Here is a 19,746-nt window from a genome sequence, read left to right on the forward strand (position 1 = left end):
AATCTTTCCTCCATCTCAACTTTGGCCTTCATTTTCTGTTGGATCTTCAGCATCCAGGCGCCAGTTAGATGAGACTTTGGTTTTCCTTTCAGAAAAGTGATCATCTCCTTGTGCTCAGATCACCCAAACTTGTGCACTGAAACTTGCTCATATTCTTCTTCTGCTCTACCTTCTCTCTTCACAATCAGATTGAACAGTTTCAGACCATCTCCCTTTAGAATTTGCACATCAAGGATCTTTGCAGGATGGCACCTGTGTTTCATATAATAATCATACTGATCCTTCTCATGTTTATCCTTCACCTGAGCAACTTCTTTAGAAATAGGTATGAATGTAGAGAGGTCAGAATCTCGAGCATGTTTTCTTGTAGACCTTGGGCCAGTTTGTTTGGGCTTCTGAGGTGGCCTACAAATTTCCTTCTCAACCTTCAGAACGCTAGCCATAATTTCTTTTCTTTTGATCTCCATCTCCTTCTTCCTATTCTTCACCAGATCTTCAATAGATAATTTGAAGGTGAGATGGTCCAGCTTTTGTTCTAAGGGAGAATACTTCACCCCATATTCATACTCGGCCATTTCTTCCAAGGCCTTCTGCACTCTTGCATCATGTTTGATCTTCTGATATCGTTCCACAGTAAGACCAAGAGCTGCAGCATCCATCATATCAATGGTACCCATTGCCAAGTGTTGGGCCCTTTCCTTTTCTTTTGTTTCTCTCCACATAATAAACTGGTTGGAGACTTGTCTTTGAAGGGCTTCCAACTTTTTCTGATCAGCATTCAAATCTGGCATAGGATAACCATGTTCATCAACGTTCTCACCTACCACAAAACCAGAATCCTTAGCCCCCTTCTTCTTTGGTTCCTCAACCATCTGAGCTTTACCTTTGTCTTTTCTAGCTTGTTCAGATGGTTGGGGTTCAGATTATTTCTTCAGTTGTTGTTCCCCCTCAGATTGTTTCAAGGTTGCTTCCTTCATTTCTTGTGCACTGGACATCAAACAAATTGGCAATTCTCTTCCCCCTTTGGGGACCTCGATAGGCAGTTGTGCATACAATTCAATGGCCTTTTGCATGCCTTTAAGAGGTTCCTAACTCTGCTGCAAAACACTATCCGAAAAACCCTTTGCCATCGAAGCAAACTGTGATCTCAATCTGAAAGATGAGTTCAGATTTAGCTTTTCATGCTCAAAGACTTCCTTCAGTAATCCCCTTTCCTCTTCAGATAATGCACAGAGGGGGGAGGAGCAACAACTTCTGACTGCTTTTTGAGCAAGGCCAGGATTTCATCCAGTTGCTTTGACTGGTTCTGAACTTGTTGATCAAGAGTTGACACAGAATTTTTCATCTCATTAACAGCTTTGTCAACCTTGTCATTTGTTGCCTTGGAGACTTCAGAAACCATCGACCTGACCTTCTCTTCAACCTTTTCTGCCACTGACACTGAAATCTGAGAAATAAGATCTTCAGAGAATACAAACTTCAGTGTCTCAGAAACCTTTTCACCAACAGAATCACCAAGGGACTTCTCATCAACACTTGGCTTCTTCCCCAACTCACCAACTTGTTTTTCAACTGCCAAGAAAGAGTTTTGAATCATAAGTACCTAGGATTGCAGATTCGCAACAACTGAAGTCTGCACATCCCTCTTGGTCAGCTTGAAGGCTTCTCCAATTGCCCTACTCAATCCATTGCATGCTACAACCAATTCTTGCAACTTCCCAACCACCAAGCCCTCATTAACTGCAACTTTAGTAAATTCAGTGCCCATAACATCCTGGGCACCCTTCAGATCGGCCAGAGACTTGGTGTTGGCAGTCAGAGATTTAGATAAGCCCTCAACCTGAATAAGTAGGTTGTGGACTTCGGTTTGTGATTTCTCTAACTGAGCTTCCATACTGAGATGTGGAGCAGATGAAGTGGAAGCTGAAGCAACAAAGGGAGAAGTTCGAATCCCTGCCAGAGCCTTCTCCAGAAGTACATCAGAAGGACCCTCAGATTATGTATCAGAGTCCAATTTTTTTTCTTGATCCTCTGGCAGGTCATAATTTCTCCTTGGTGGGATTTGATGAATTTGAGGGTGAAGGTGTTGAAGTTGTGGTTGAAAAACGGCTGAGGTGACATAGGCAGGGGTTGATCCTTCAGGAAATAAAGGGTGTTGGTGTGAAATTGGTGGTCTTTGGTAAGGTAGATCAAGATCAATGATGTTTTGTTGTTGTTGTTGTTGTTGTTGTTGTTGTTGTTGTTGTTGTTGTTGTTGTTGTTGTTGTTGTTGTTGTTCCAAAAGAGGTGGTGGCATTGGTTTGTCAACAAGGTTGAGGGTTGGCTTAGAATCCGATTGATTCTCCTTCAATAAATCCTCATCAAACTCAAAGTCCTCGAGGTTTCCCTCAGGAAGCTCATCGTCATCCTAGATATTTACTATCTAGTCAGATATGCTCTGGTCTTGATTCCCAGAATCCAAGCCAGCACCCAGTTCAGCAGCTGCTTCAGCAGTTGCATCGTCACTGGTCAGAATTGGAACTACTTTAGTCGATACCAGTTGTGCCTTAGTAACCCTTGTGCTGGATCCAAGAGTCTCTTCATTGGCCGTAGAAGTTGAAACCTCCATCTCTCTGGGTATCACCTAAGAAATATCAAAAGTTTGTGCATGCACAGAGTGTAAGATTTGTGAAGTTACAGGGGGTGCACGTGCAGACTCAACTTCTAATGTGTGTTGGGCTGACACACTAATATCTTCACCATCTCCTCCTAAAGAAGTTTTGGAGATGGTTGCTTGCAAGTTTCCCATTTGAGCTTTTTCTGAAACCTGTTTTGAGGTCTCAGAAGGTTGAGCTAGGGTACTAATATCCTTGGGTTGTAAGGATGGCCTAAAAGGACACAGTTTTAATAACCCTTTTGGAGATCCTGAGGAATCTTTTGGGAGATCCTCAGGTTGGTCAGTGGATGATGAAGGTGGCAGGGTAGAACTTGTTTTAGGTTTAAACAAGTGTATCATTTTGCCACTAGATCGACTGGTGGGTCTCACATTCTTTTGTGACCCGCCCAGTGATCTTTCTAAGCCAGCTGGTCGTACTGCGTCAGTTTTAACATTGTTACCAAGTACCTGAAGCATTGCAGGGGAGAGTTCAGATTCGTCCTCAGACTCAGACAGTTTGGAGAGATCCTTGCAGAATTCAGTCTGAGAGCTCTCCTGAAGGATGTCAGAATATCCTTCTCCCAGAATTGCCAGAAAGCACAAACTTAAAAATCTTGGGAAGGCAATATGAATGCTCCTCTTCCCCTTCAGCTTTGTCAACAACTGAGCAAAAAGCATCTCGGCAAAATCCACCTTTACACCATGCCACAAATAATAACCCATCTCAACTTGGATCAATGAAATCTGATCCAATCCGCCACTATTGCCACCTAGACACTCTACAATTTGTGTCCAAAAATATCTCCAACAGTTTTTGAATCCGGCAATAAAAATGTGGCCAGATGTCTTCAAGTTGCCATCATCATCTAAAATCTGGTTATGGCCAGTAACCAACAATACTTCTCTAAAATTCACTCCCTTTCTTCTTTTTTCGTAGGGAGTGTTGGGAGGCAAATAATTCAACCGGAGTGCCTTTCGGAAACCATCAAGTGTCAATACGCACTTCATCGTCCCTTCTTTCAATGTGAAGGCTATTGACTTATCATCTTTGGCAATTTCAGCAGTGTACCAAAATTCTAATAGGTATCTATGGTACAACTGCTCTGGATCGGCAGTGAGGGCATAAGAAATAGGGCAACGTTGAAGGAATGTGTTTAATCTGCCCATCAACCCGTTAGTTTTGACGTTCAATGCCGCCTTATAATTGTTGATGTTGAACCGTATGGTTTTAGATTCGAAATCCTTTGGCCATTGAGAACTGGGTTTAACTACAAATTTTGGGGGAGAATATTCAAAAGCTATTGAGGTTTTAGGTTCTTTAATGGATGAGGAAGCCATTTGAATATGATTTGATGAAATGAAAAAATGAGATGAAAATGTATTAAGGAAAGATGAATGAATGTTGAGAGAGAAATATGATTGGGAGTAAATGAAAAAGAAATAAATGATAAAATGATTTTGGAAAAAAGGTTTTATATTTTCAAAGGAATACGAAAAGATTTTCCAAAGAAAATAAATAAAATGATTTTGAAATTCAAACCCAATAAAATATAATGATAATTTATTGAAAGTGATTTTGATCGGGTTTGAAATCCGATATAATTTTTGGTTATACGTCCGCATTTAATGCAACAATGGCCATGACCCCACTTTTTCGAAAAATATTCAATTTTAATGCAAAAGCAATGATCATTTTTCTTTACGGCGCAAGTGGTATGACACGTCAGCAAAAATGTATCCTGGAACAGTAAAAATCACGTGTCCACTTGCCAATCTGGTATCCATTATACAATAAAAGGTTTTGATGGACTTCAGGAGTAATTTATTTAAATTCTGAGAGAGATAAAGGGAGTGCAATCTGAATCTTCTCATTTTCTAAAATTCTAAAGTCCTTCAGTTTCTGAACCATTTCAGACAAAATATTTTATGAGGCAAAAATTCCCCCTCAGAGAAAAGTTTCCTTTACTTGTAAAAATATTTTTGTCTATTCCCTCTGAAATGCAACACAGGATTTAGCATTCCTAACTCGCTGATGAGATGTTTAAAAGTTTTGAAATCTAAAGGTTTTGTAAACACATCAGCTAGTTGTTTGTAAGTGGGAATGAAATGAATTTCAATATCACCTTTTAAAATATGATCACGAATGAAATGGTACCTAAGATCAATATGCTTGGTTTTAGAGTGCATGACAGGATTGTGAGATATTGCAATGGCACTTGTGTTATCACAAAATTTTGGCGTTCTGGTATACTTAACACCATAATCAATTAGTTGGTTCTTCATCCATAAGATCTGAGCACAACAACTTGCTGCAGAAATGTATTCAGCTTCAGCAGTGAATAATGATAATGCAGTCTGCTTCTTGCTTGTCCAACTAACCAATTTGCCACCAAGGAAATGACACCTACTTGTGGTACTTTTCCTATCTATCTTACAACCTGCATGATTAGAATCTGAATAGCCCATGAGATCTAGACTTGAGCCTTTGGGATACCAAAGACCTAGTCTGGGGACACCTTTCAGGTATCGAAAAATCCTTTTTACTGCATTCTGGTGTGCTTCTCTGGGATCAGATTGAAATCGTGCACAAAGACATGTTGCAAACATTATGTTTGGTCTACTTGTAGTTAAGTACATTAATGATCCCACCATACCACGATATTTTGTGGGATCGACAGGTTTTCCATTTGGATCTGAGTCCAAAGTTAATGGTGTAGAAATTGTAGTATCTTTAGATGAAACAAAATCAAACTGATATTTCTTTAACAAATCTCTGACATATTTTTCTTGATTTATAAAAATACCATCACTGGTTTGTTTTACTCAAAAGACATTATTTTTGAAAACTTTTCACACAATTTTTCATCTGTAGAACCAAACACAATATCATCAACATATACTTGTACAAGCAAGATATCACTTTTCTCATGCAAGATGAATAAAGTGTTATCTATTGCACCTCTATGAAAACCATTATCTAAAAGATGTTGAGTTAGAGTATCATACCAGGCTCTAGGTGCTTGTCTCAGACCATATAAAGCTTTGTTCAGTCTATACACCCAATGAGCTTTTTCTTTGCTTTCAAATCGTGGTGGTTGATACACATACACAACTTCTTCTAGCTCTCCATTCAGAAAAGCACTTTTGACATCCATTTGGTAGACTTTGAACTCATGATGAGCTGCGAATGCTAGGAAAATTCTGATAGCTTCAAGTCTGGCCACTGGTGCAAAAGTCTCATCGAAATCAACTCCTTTTTCTTGTGCATAACCCTTTGCAATAAGTCTGGCCTTGTTTCTGATTACATGACCATCTTCATTAACTTTGTTTTGAAAGACCCATCTTGTCCCAATTGGTTCTTTCTTTAGATTGGGGGGACATGGAACAAGCTCCCAAACATTGTTCCTTTCAAATTGGTTAAGCTCTTCTTGCATGGCTTCAACCCAACTTGGATCTTTCATAGCCTCGTCAATCTTCTTCGGTTCTATTAGTGATAAGAAGCTGACATATAAGCATTGATCGCTTGTGGCTCTTCTGGTCTGAACCCCTCTACTTGGATCGCCAATCACTTGATCAATTGGATGTGAGCGAGTCCATTTAGAGTAATGACCAGGATGAATAATGAAATCAGTGCAAGAACTCCTCTGGCTTACTTCAGGAGATGGTTCAGAATAGACTATTTCAGTTTCATCATCTTCATCATCTTGTAAATCACGATTTGCATCATGAAATTCTTCATTCTGAGGTATTTCAGGGGATACTAATATCTGAGGAGTAGCACGCACATCTGATCTAATAGTCAATTCAGAGGGTAGTTTGAATGTGACTGGAGGATAAAATGGAATGTTACTTTGCTGACTTGTAACTGGTTCTGAACTGGAATGATCAGAAACATGTTCAGGTGACTGATCAGATTTGTCATTATGATCAGATTCACCAAAACTGATAGGACTTTCTGAAGGTGGTTCAGAGATTGGTTTATTAAAGATTGCAGAATTTGATTCATCAAAGGTAACATGAATTGACTCATTAACCTTTTCAAGTCTTTTGTTATAGACTCTAAAGGCCTTGCGAATTGTTGAATAACCTAGGAAGTAACCTTCATCAGCTTTGGCATCAAATTTGCCCAATTTGCTGGAATCATTCAGAATGTATACTGGACATCCAAACACATGGAAATATCCAATATTAGGCTTTCTGTTTCCGAGCACCTCATAAGCAGTCTTCTTATGTCTTTTGACATAAATTGAACGATTCTGGGTGTAGCAAGCAGTTGCAACAGCTTCAGCCCAAAAAAAATTTGGAAGACCTGATTCATTCAACATACTTCTGGCAGCTTCTATCAGCGTTCGATTCTTTCTTTCTACAAAACCATTTTGCTCTGATATATGTGCTGAGGAGAAGTTCTGAGTTATGCTAGTATCAGTGCAGAAGGTTTCCAAAGTGGAATTTCTGAATTCAGTGCTATTGTCACTTCTGAGCTGACGTACTTTTCGCTTGTGCTTGAATTCAATCTATTTGATGAGGGCAATGATTTCAGCAGCAACTTCACTTTTGTTTCTGAGGAAGATTACCCAACAGTATCTTGAATATTCATCGACTACAACCAGAGTGTACTTCTTCCGCGCTCTTGTCTGAACATTCACAGGACCAAAAAGATCCATATGAAGCATATGAAGTGGTTCAGTGATGCTGAAATTTTGCTTGGTCTTGAAGGATGCTCTCTTCTTCTTTCCCATTTCACACCCTGGACATGGCTTGTCTTTATTGAAAGACATGGCTGGTATCCCATCAGCAAGTTGTTTTCGTGACAACTTATTAATATTTTTGAAATTGAGATGGGATAACCTTTTGTGCCATAACCAGTTTGTATCCTCATCTGCCCTTGTGTAGAAACATTGTTCAGAAGTAGCACTATTCATGTCTACAACATAAATGTTTCCCTTTCTTGGAGCAATCATTACTACCTTCCAATCTCTGTTGAATATGGTGCCTTGTGAAATATCAAATAAAACCTTAAAGTTGGCTGACACTGATCAGGTTATATTTCAAACCATTTACATATGCAACTTTAGTGAATTTGACTTGTCCATTGTACACAACACCATATCCCTCAGTTTGTTTGTTTTCATCATTACCAAAAGTTATTGAGGGCCCCTCTTGCACCCTATATTCCTCTAGCAAGGTTTTGTGACCAGTCATAGTTCTGCCAGCAGCACTGTCAAGAAACCAAGTATTCTTTTTGCGGGCACCCTGCACATACACAAAGATTAGTTCTTTTTGGGAACCCATCTCTTGATGGGTCCACTGGGATCTCCCTGAGCAGCCTCAGATTTCTTTGGTACGTAAGGGACAGAAGGATTAAAGGGAATTTCAGTCATAATTTCAGACGACACAAAAACAGTTGGTTTAATGACTTCAGAAACCTTTTTCTTCTCAAATTTTTGCTTTTCTTGCTTGATTTTCTTTGAAAAAGGTTTTGGGTTTTGTTTAAGATTTTGGGGAGTGCTTTCAACATTTTTTAAACGTGCATTACAACTCTGCACTTGCCTAGCCAAATTTTGAAATTGGCTTTCAATCCTTAACAAAATAGACTCTGAATTAGACACCTGAGCTCTACCAGAATCTGAGGTAGAAGGCTCAGCAGGGATCACATTTTTCTTCTTCTGAAGGTTCTTAGGAACCTTATTTGAAGACTGAGGCGAAGGCTTCTTGGGTTTAGCTTTCTTGTCTGAAGCACTGGTCTGACATGCTTCAGATTTGCCCTCAGGTTGTTCCTGGTTTTCATCAGTTATTACTTTTGATTTTCCAAGATCTTTAAAAATGATCTCTGGTCTCATTTCTTTAGGAAGTGCATCCAAATCAGTTATTACGGATGCAAGATGAAGATTACCAGTGCCATAAGCGATTCTTTGATTTTCAAAAGTTTTCTTAATGGCAGCTTCAGGAAAAGGTGATTTCATCCAAGATTTAATTATTTTCTGTTCTTTTTCCAAAATAATTTTTAATTCTTCCTTTTCCAATTCAAGTTTGGAAACCAGAGATTGATAACTTTTCAAGGCCAACTGAACATCTTTCAGTTCTTTTAATCTGTCCTGACTGGTGTTCAGTTCAGAAGAATTTATTTCAAACATTTTTATACTCTCTGAACGCACAGTTTCAACATAAGCTATGTCGGCCTCTATAAGAACCAAAAGATCTAGTTTTTGTTCTTCATCCTTCTCAAAACCAAATGTACTAACCTTCTTCATGATGATATCCACCCAACGACCAGATTCAACATCAGACTTGACAACATGACCATGATCTTCACGAGCCATGAAACACATATCCCTTACTTCTTCTTCTTCATCATCAGATGACACATCAGAATCCTCCCATTTTTCAGTGTCTGCCACCATGCATCTATTCTTATTGGATTCTTCATGAGCCATCATCGCCATGTGGGCTTTCAGCTTTTTGTACTTAGCTTTGTATCCATCATCAGGCTTCTGAAAAATAGAATGGTTAGGGGCAGTGTGTGATGAGGAAGGTTGTGATGATCTGCATTCCTTCATAAAATGTCCTTTCTTTCCACATTTGAAACATTCTAAATTGGACTTATCGACAGTATTATTTGAAGAAATTTGTTTGCCATTTCTCTTTGATTTAAATTTAAAACGATTAAAAGTTTTGGCAATCATAGCAACAAGGTCATCATCATCATCCTCATCACATTCATGTGATGCATATTCAGAAATACTAGCTTTCATTAACTCAGCTACCATCTTCTTCACAGAGTCAGACTGATCACTCTCAGAAGATAGTAGGGCAGTATTATGTGGTTCAGAGTAATGAACCAATGCAGAACTGGTTGAAGTATGATTCTTTGCATCTTGCTCAGCCACAGCTCTCTCAGCTTTATTCTCCTCAGTGTACCTGAAGGCACCATACAAGGAGGTCAGAGTGTGACTGTGAAGGGCTTTACCTTGCCTTAATACCATGATTAAATTCTCCCATTTAGAAGGTAATATATCACAAAACTTTTCAAATAAAATTTCTTTGTCCTTTGTAACACCATGAGCTTTTAATTGATTGACCAAATTTGTAAATCTAAGATATGTTTCAGTTAAAGATTCATTTGGTAATGCAAAAAATGCTTCATACTTTTTATTCAAAGAAACTTTTCTTGTGGTGATAGTTTACTTTGTTCCTTCAAACTGTGTTAACAACTCTTCCCACATTAACTTAGAACTATCAAGTAAAACAAGAGTGGGTTTTAAACTTTTTGGGACAGCAAAGAGAATCATATTTTGTAATTTAGATCTAGGTCAGCTAAACGATGGTCTTCCTCTGACCAATGATCTTTCTCCTTGGGTGTTAACCTAGGGGTCCCATCTTGGTTAAAGACAAAAGTTGATGCATTCATGGGAACATAAGGACCTTCTACAAGAATGGTGGTCAAGTGTCTTTCAACTCCAGCGATGTACTTGAGCATACATGCTTTCCAAGTAATGAATGTGTCACTATTTCCATTAAATTTAGGTACCGGATTGTTTGGAAAGTGAACATGAACACTAGGTTGAGCTGGTGGTGGTGGTGGTGGAGTTCCATTTTGGTTGACATTTGGGTTACCATTTTGATTTTGTTGAGTTTGTTTGGTTCCAGACATCTTGTAGGATCAAAACAGGTATAACAATTTAATGATTTAACCTGGGAGGCTTTGATACCATATGTGAGTCCACCTACACAAGATGTACAACGAGAACAAGATATAACAAGATATAATATAGGTTAACAATAAACACAAGTATATCAAGTAACCCGACTGGCAAGTGGTTCGAATTTAGATAAAGACTAGTTATAAACCACGATCCAGATATGGATATGAACAATAAAGAACAAGTGCTTGAAACTATATAAATACTAATTATATTCAAGTATTATGGCAATGAGTCGAGATGTATTTTTCAATGTATTTTATTTATTTCTATAAAAAAAATACAAGAGTTGTTGCGGAACAAAAATAATCACACTTGTGAAGATATCTAAACAACTCTAGAAATACAAATGATCTATGCCACAAGGAATTTACTCGTAAGAATACTTAGAGTAATATCACACGTTGCAATTGCCAAAGTTCCAAGCTAATTAGCAAGTGTGAGAAGTCTTATATTTATAGGTAAACATGTCTTGATGACATGGCAATATGCCGTACAAATATGGTTGGATGCATTTATGGATTTGTAGGACAAATCCATAACATGCTTTTTTGAGGTAAAGTATGTAAGTTTTTTGATGTGACTTGACATACTTTATTCCCAACCTTTTGCTAAAACTTTCCCAATCCCAGGTATAAAGTAATTAACCGGGTAAAGGTAGTTAAAGCTGTAAAAAGACTTTCCTCGTAATCAGTGAAAAAGTGTTGTAAATACTTTTTCACTGAGCCTCTTCAGATTCTTCAATCAGGTAAGATCTTCTCTGAGCTTTGCTTCTGAGATGATCTTCTTCTTCAGTCTTCGGTCTTTGACTTCAGTTTGAATATCTTCAGTGTTGGTTGATCCTGAATCTGAAGTGAAGCTTCAGTAAGCTTTATTCTGAATGTCTTTAGAATCCTGAGCAAGCTTTCTTCACTGAACTTCAACTATTTTGAACAAATCATATTTGGTCGATTTTCGACCTAACATACCCAACCATTAACCCGTTAACCCTTATTAATTATTAATTACTTTCTACCATACCCGTCATAGAAATAATTGCTTCTAACCAAGCAATCAAAATACTTCTACACAACCTAAATTACCACTGAGATCATGCAAAAACTATCCGCAATTAAGAGTTAAATAACAAAGAATTAATAAACTAAGATTACGACACAACGTTAAATCAAATCAACTTGAATTCAAAAGATTATGCAACCATTATTCAATGTATCACTTCATCTCAGTGGATGACGAATTATTTAGCTACTCATAATCAAATACAAAGCACAAAGAGTAAAAATATAGAAGAACATATTGTACCAATGTGTAGAAAACAAGTAAACGCTAAGAAAATCGACAACCGAATGCCTTGAAGCTCGTGAACAACCCTTAGACCTTGATGGACGAAAAAGCTGCTGAATATTGCCCCAAAGAACCCTAAAATCGACTAAAGGTGATTGTATATCGAATAGGAGGGTTATGGTCATGTATTTATAGAGTTTACAAAAAGTCTTCACAAACCGACCTACAAGTGCGACGCACCAAGCTTCAGGTGCAGCGCACCTGGCCTTGTTTCCAAAAATATTCTTGCCCGATATGCGACACACCACATGGTTGGTGTGCCGCACCTCCCTGCTTTTCAACATCTTCCAACTTTCTGAGAAGAAAATGCTCCGCACCACTCTACCAGGTGCGATGCACCTGCTCTGTTTTCAGCCAAAACTTGTTGTTTTCATTCCGTCTTCACTCGTATGCGTCCATGAACCATCCTAGTGCATCTTCTAATCATCTGAAAGCTGTTTCTAACCATTTCACCTGTTCTAAGCCTACACCACTAACAATACCATATTCAAAGCATCGAATATATATGTAAATTGCACATAATTAAGCTTAAAACGACTTAGAAACCATATGGGAATATGCATATAAATGGACATATCAGAGATCGACTGTTTGTTTTATAATTTATATATAATATAATATTTTTCCTTTCATAATGAAAGTACGACTAATGGAGCTTACGGGATTTTTAAAGAACTATGATCGAAATACACAAATTGAAGATTATTATTATGATTTATTATTAATTATTAGGAGTTTATGAGTTTGATTACAAAGAATAGGATATCAAGATTGATATCTAGATACTATATCAAGATCGATAATAATCACACTAATTTATATATATCAAAGTGATATATATATATATATATATATATATATATATCAATACAGAGAAAATATATGAAAAGCAAATCAAGAATATGGAATGGGTGTTAACCCTAAATCGATGATATGTGATAGTATATATAGCCTCCAAAAATATCACAATGCTCCCTTGACCTTTCTTCTCTACCACTTCTAGTCCCTTTACTTCTATAAACTCCTCATTGTTTATAACCAGTCCTTCAACTTATTTCCTTGCAAAATAGAAAAAGATATAAATATAAAACAAGTTAGAATGAGACTTAACTTATATAATGGAACAGATTTATTTATATATTACGACGTTTAGCTCGATAAATCATCATATTGACTGATTATACGGAATTATAAACTTGTGTTATAACCCAACTCTACCTCACCTTTATTCTTATCTCCATCTTAATGAACGGAAGTTAGAACTATAATAATTTATTAGCTAACTCATTTATTCACATATTATGCAATTAGTCTATCATATTTATCAAATTATTTTGTATCTGGATATATATGTAATTCATAAATTATCTTTACTAATTTTTTTTTTTATTTAATTTATCAATAACTCATCTACTTATCTATGTAGATCTTTACTTAAATTGTAAGATAATCATTTAGATAAAAGTTTATTCACACTCTACATATATCAAAATATAATATATATATATATATATATATATATATATATATATTTTGAGTATTATATTGGTAATGAAAACCAAAAGTGTAAATTAATTTATACATGTATTGATTTAATTAATCTTGAGAAATTAAAAGTTGTGATTGGTTAATTAAGGTTAAATCAGTTGCTTTTTATTATACTAGATGGGTACCTTTGCCATGCGGCGACAACCTCTAAAAATAATTACGGTTAGGTATAAAATATGTCAATTCATGTATTCATGTCTATCTTCTCACATACAATATGACATACAATAGTTTCACTATAGTTTACATATACCAAAACATTAAATCATGACCCTATTGTCATCTGATGCGAACCATATACACGTATAAAATATGCCACCAGCTACCTAATCAATTTGTAAATACTTTGTTGTGAGACCACACTCTAGAAATAGATGATCAATAATAGTATTGTTTTTGCTTTCTAGGTAGGAAAATATTATGCTTTCAACATGATAACGCACAACACAAATCCTAAGAAGACAACCTTGATGTCACTTCAGCCCGAATCACTGAGCCCGTTCTCTCAAAACATCCTAATCATCGGATAATAGACCAAGCCTGTCTTCACCAAATAGTTCCAGACTTAGGCCCTGTATATCAAAAAATAGCTTATGAGACAATTATATTGACAATGACATTTTAAAGTCAAACATGTTAATAGACTTAAACTTATATCAAATCTAAAGATGGCAGATAGGCAAGTTGAGATAAAATGTCATGTTAAAACCAGTAAACTGATGTATTGGCTGAAATGGGCCGGTTCAGGTTGGCCCGGAACACTTTTTCCGAAATAATGCAGTTCATGTATAAAAGTATTGGACATCTGCCAATTGACTCGTTTGATCCTTTATATATGAAATATAACCTAAATCGACCCATTAAAATTGCCACCTTGAATCAAATCTATTTTGGTTTAATACCTCGGAAATTCGTCTGTCGATACCGCCGCCAAGCAATGGATTACTTGTTGCACTCTGCTTTTGAACTAATTGGGCATCCGTCTGTATGTCAGATATAAAATATCTTAAAAAAAGAGTAAACAACTCAAGTAAAACACAATTCATGCATGTCACATTTTTATATTTATATTTATATTTATATTTATATTTATATTTATATTTATATTTATATTTATATGCTTAATATGTGCGATAAAACACTAAAAATGTATTAAAACAACCTACCTGAAAAGCCTCCGCACCTTCAGCGATGATGGTTAGCATGCAAAACCACATATTGCATATCCTATTAAAGTGCAAACTGTATCAAATAGTCACTTGGGTCGATCCAGGCACCTCAAATTCACCACTATGTACCCCCTTTCAACACAATTCTCTACAGTAACACACGGTTTCTTGCTGCTAGATGCCTCAGATACATCATATTCATCTTTATCATAATCACGATCGACATACATCAACTTGTGCAGCCTTCTTAGAACATAAAGTACAAGCTATCTGACTTTAGCAAGCTGCTCAGGATCATCCATTGAAAGGCCAATTTCGTCATCAGTAATGTATAAGATTGAAGCCATTCTCGAACTATGGGTCCAAATTTTGGCAGCAACGACATTGCACTTGAGGTCAGTAAGAACCGCAAAAACCTCTGAAAGTGAGACAGGACAGTCACGCCATGTTAGCTAGATTGTAGTGTTCTCGGACGCAACTGAACCCCCACACAACCTCTTAGGGACCAGAAGCTGAAGCTGCACCCCCGTGGTCCAACTGACTGGAACATAACAAACAGTGTCGGTGAATTATAACCACCCAAACTAATAAAACTACTATTATACAAAAAGAAAAACTACTTCCACATAGATGGCCTAGTAAAGTAGCAGGGGTAGTCCATAAACTTTTGTAGCTATTTTAATTCTAATTGTTAAGAAAAGTGTATCAATTTTTGGTAGGTATCTAAAAGTACATTTTGAAACTGATTATCTAAATTGTTTCGGGTTTTTCTTGTGTTGGACTACAACGTCTTCTTGAATAATTAGTTTCCTTGTAGCTAACAACCCCGACAAAACTGATTATCCAATCCTTATTTACCCTTGTTCCCTAGACTTACTGTGATGTACAGTGATAGTTTGATACACACTTTTTATCCTCGTTTCATAAAATGTGTCATTCTATTTATTACAATTCCATAGAATATCATGACTTGACACATCAAATTCAGATTATCTAATTACTACAGCTTCAAACAGCAAAAGCGAAAAATGAACCCTATTTATTTCCAACAATCGGCTTTATTACAAACCTCACATAGTCACTTTCAAAACGCGTCAAAAGATTAAAGCTCAAAAAAAAAAATGAATTATGTCAAAACCTGTTGAATCAGATTTGCCACTTTATCTTCAGAAAGTTTATTTCCATATTGATCAGTAACATGAAACACTGTAAATGCAAAAAAAATCAAATTTTTAGCCACGTAATTAATACAACAACTATAACTATATCTATATCTATTATGTATTATATATACCATCCATGAACCATCCACCATCAGAAGAAATGTAAGCTCTTTTAAATGACAGATTTATATCAGTTAAAACTTGAACCACTTCTAATAAGTTTCTTCTCTTATTACTACTATCAACTTTTACAAAAATCATTTGAGAACTTTTAACTGCAAGAAACGGAGTGATAACTGATTAACATCCCAAAGAAAAACCAATAAGATATCCCAATAACACACGTTAGGTTACGTACACAAATAACATACAAACGAATCAATATGTATCTACCCTATACAAAATTGATAGTAAAGCATTAAGAATGCAAAATTCATGGTTAAATAACATAAATATTGTTGGGAAAATTTAACAGTAGGGTGTAAAAAAAATCATACCTTTTGACGGCGGTGTTTCGATTGATCACGAATGGATCTGCTGGTGGCGGTGTATATATTGATTGATCACGAATCGATCTGCTCCCTATCTATCGATTGATCACCTCTCGATCTGCTGGTGGCGGTGTATATATCACGAATGGAAAATCATTTGATGGATCAATTTAGGGAGAGACATGGGGAAGGGGTCGATCAATTTAGGCTTTATTTTTTGTGTGTTTCTGATAGTCGATACAGAGGGGTTTTTTTTTTTTTAGTATTAGCCCAGGTCGTAATGGGAGTATTCATGTAATAACTTGAAGGGCATTTTAGGTATATTAGGTTTTTACTTTCTTGAAGCCAATTTGCTTTATAAAGGAGTATAGATATAGATATTAAGGGGGTATTTGGTAGGAGTGAATCAAAGAGAATAAAAATGTAATAGAGAGTGAATATAGTGGGAAAGAGAATGAGTATTTGGAAAGAGAATCGATTCCGTTGTTTAGTACAAGCAGAGAATGAATATATAAAAAATACTAAATTTTAAATAATAATCAAATTTAATACATATAACATCACTAAAACACAAAAAAAAATTTAAAATATTTCTATTCTCATCAATTCTCTTCATTTCATAGATAATTGAGGGAATGGAATCGATTCTATATTCTCGATTCTCTTTACCATTCTCCATTACAACTAAACATGAGAAGTGTTTCTCATTCCATTTCCACCCTTTCCATTTCATTGTACCAAACACCCCTAAGATTAAGATTTGTATTTATTAATTTATATTTTAGAATCACCAGAAATGATATTTGAGCAACTTTATCTTATTGGTGATGGGCTCAGTCCTGACCTGGACTATGTGGGTTTTAATACTTTGGCCTAAACTTCTGTTAATGAACCCGATTGAAACCCCATTGGCCCATTTTTAGACTACATGACAACTAGAGCTATCGTTTCTACTTTCTAGCTTAGGTTTGTTATTGATACTTTATGATTTCTTGAAACAATCTTATTGACTCTGTATTTTCTTAATCATATATCTAGAAAGTATTGATATATTTGTTGTGATTATTTATTGATTATTTTTTTATACAGAAATGTGTGTGTTAATATTGTGATGTATTTTGTGCGACTGTTTTGTTTATAATCTTGTGTTTTAATTGTTCATTTGTTATTTCTACTGGATCTTTGATTATTGATTTTGTTGACAAAATGTTTGGCTTTGAGCATGAAAATTTTGATGAAGAAATAGAAAATTTGTTTTTTTCATAAAGTGGATTTTAGAGATCCATTATATATTTGCATGCTAGTGATATTATACTTCGATTAATTTAAAATTGAAATAAACTTAAAGCTACAACATCTTAAGTATGGTTAAAGTTGATGGTCCAATTACTTTTGGCATCATCACAAAATGAACTCTTTATGTCAAAATGGTAAATATTATCATAAGTTGAATTCTCACTTTGATGTTTTTTTTAATTTAACAATGCAAATCATAAATGTTAATGATTTAATTTCTAGTAGTAACATTCAAGGTGAACAATATTTAGTTGAACTACTTACTTGTAGTACTTGTCATGCTACAAAAGAGTTTCATAAGCACAAACAGTTATTAAAATTTACGCAATTTTTTTATCAAACTTGATGATACATATATACTTCTAAGGAAGTACTTCAATGAAGCCATCGAGTTCACCCAACGAATTTCCCCCAGGACCCGAGACCATGGGAGTCCCTGAATTAGCAATGAGAAAAATTCTTGTTTTTTAACCGGCACCTTATTTTGGATATGCAAAGGTCGGGTCGGGGGTCGGGGGGGGGAAGGTATTCAGTTATGGAAGGGGACTGCCAAGTCGCCGTATAAAGGCGAGCAACCCTTATATGTTGTAGCTATTCGAAGTAACCTTCCAACTAAAGACCTTATTCTCTTTTTGAATAATGTATTTAATCTTAAGTGAAGAGTGTCCTAAAATAGTATCCAATCATAGTAATGCAAACTAGTAAAATTCGGTCCCGTAATGCGGGTTGCAAGTGTCCTTGATTCGAATAGATATATTAATTAGGGAGATTTTCATATATGTCCTATTTTAAAGACATAATTACATATATGTCCAAAGCATGCTTTAAAACCATTGTATTTATGCATTAAAAACTTGCACCTAAGGCATATTTGTAATTAGGTCTTTAAAATAGGATATATATGAAATTTTCCCTATTTATTTAAGAGTAAAATTAAATTAGGCTACTTTCACATATTGCAGGTTTCAACTATTGTGATTAGGTTTTGTTATAGATGATATGTCGCTATATATGTTAGCTAAAAGTTTTGGCATATAAAATATATGTCTGTCTAAATTCCATACCACAAACATTTTAAAGTTTATAATAACGAATGCATATATTTTATATGTGTATTATTAAACCAAAAATTAAAAATGAAAAAAAAAAAATTGAATGTAAGTTTTTCATATGTTATTTAAAACCACAAAAGAGAAAGTTTCAAAAATTTGAATGTTAGTTTTTCAATATATTAGTTAAAACACAAAGAAGAAAAATGTGATTAAAAACAAAATAATGATACAGAATGGTATGTGGTACATAATTGTACATTATATGACAACGAAAAAGTTGCAATATATTGGTTGTAAACCCAAAAGGGTAAAAATGTGCAAAAAATCAATAAGTAACTTGTGTTTGAAAACCCGAACAGGATAGGATGTGACAAAATCTATATATTGGTTCAAGATGTGCGATGGACAAATAGTAACGGGATGCGATATTACAAAATCTAAATATTGTCAAAGGCGCTCGCCTAGTCCGCCTAGGCGTAATGCGACGGCGAGGCCTACCTAGGCTGCCTGAAACCCTAGGCCCAGGCCCACATACAATTTACATGGAGGGCAACACCGGTCTAAGGCTAAAAATTGGTAAAATCTGGTCAGGGAGATAAACGGATTGAGCAATTAGATCTATAAAAGAAGATATTTTGCCAAATCCATTATAGATCTTGATGTTTCTGGTTACTTTCTTCACGATGGTTGTGATGGTGGTAGAATGAAAAGTAAAAAGAAGATGAAGAGAGAACATTTTTCGGTACTTACTTTTATTGAGCCGTTTAAAACAAAAGAAAACAAAAAGATATTAAGATATGTATAGGAAATGGACAAAAAATGACAACCTGTTTTGTAGTCTTCCAGCATGTAATTTCCATTTGGTAGATGATTCTTTTAAGTTATCAAAGATCAAGACCTTTAATTATAATCAAATGATCAAGATTGGTTTAACTTGACCTCTCAAGTTGAAACTAACTTGAAGGAATCCTCATCCTTTTCATTTAACCCCTAGCTCCTCAAAATATGAGTTCTTTCATTACAGTCACTTAATTTTGTACATTATTATTTAATCAATTATATGAAATGCCAAAATTAATTATTTTTATAGTATAAGTTTATTATTTTATTATGATCTTTATAATTTATTTTTGAGGGGCTAAGACCTTATACTACTAAAACTCGTCTTAAAATCATTTTTATTATATTACTAAGACATTCTATAACTTTTAAACTCAAATTTTTTTAAACTCAATTTTATCAATGATTTTGAACAATTTAGTTTAAACAATGTGTTAGAACTTTTTGGTTGAATGCAATATGAGTTATTTGGATGGTACTTAGTAATTTGAATGACATTTGATTTGTT

The 19,746-nt window shown here is 35.4% G+C and overlaps 1 pseudogene; it reads right to left on the reverse strand.

The window, feature by feature from the left end:
- Positions 1-13,715: 13,715 nt before the first annotated feature.
- Positions 13,716-16,303, reverse strand: LOC122601191 (annotated as a pseudogene).
- Positions 16,304-19,746: the final 3,443 nt, after the last annotated feature.

Source organism: Erigeron canadensis, chromosome 5, assembly GCF_010389155.1.
Source record: "Erigeron canadensis isolate Cc75 chromosome 5, C_canadensis_v1, whole genome shotgun sequence".
Taxonomy (NCBI): Eukaryota; Viridiplantae; Streptophyta; class Magnoliopsida; order Asterales; family Asteraceae; genus Erigeron; species Erigeron canadensis.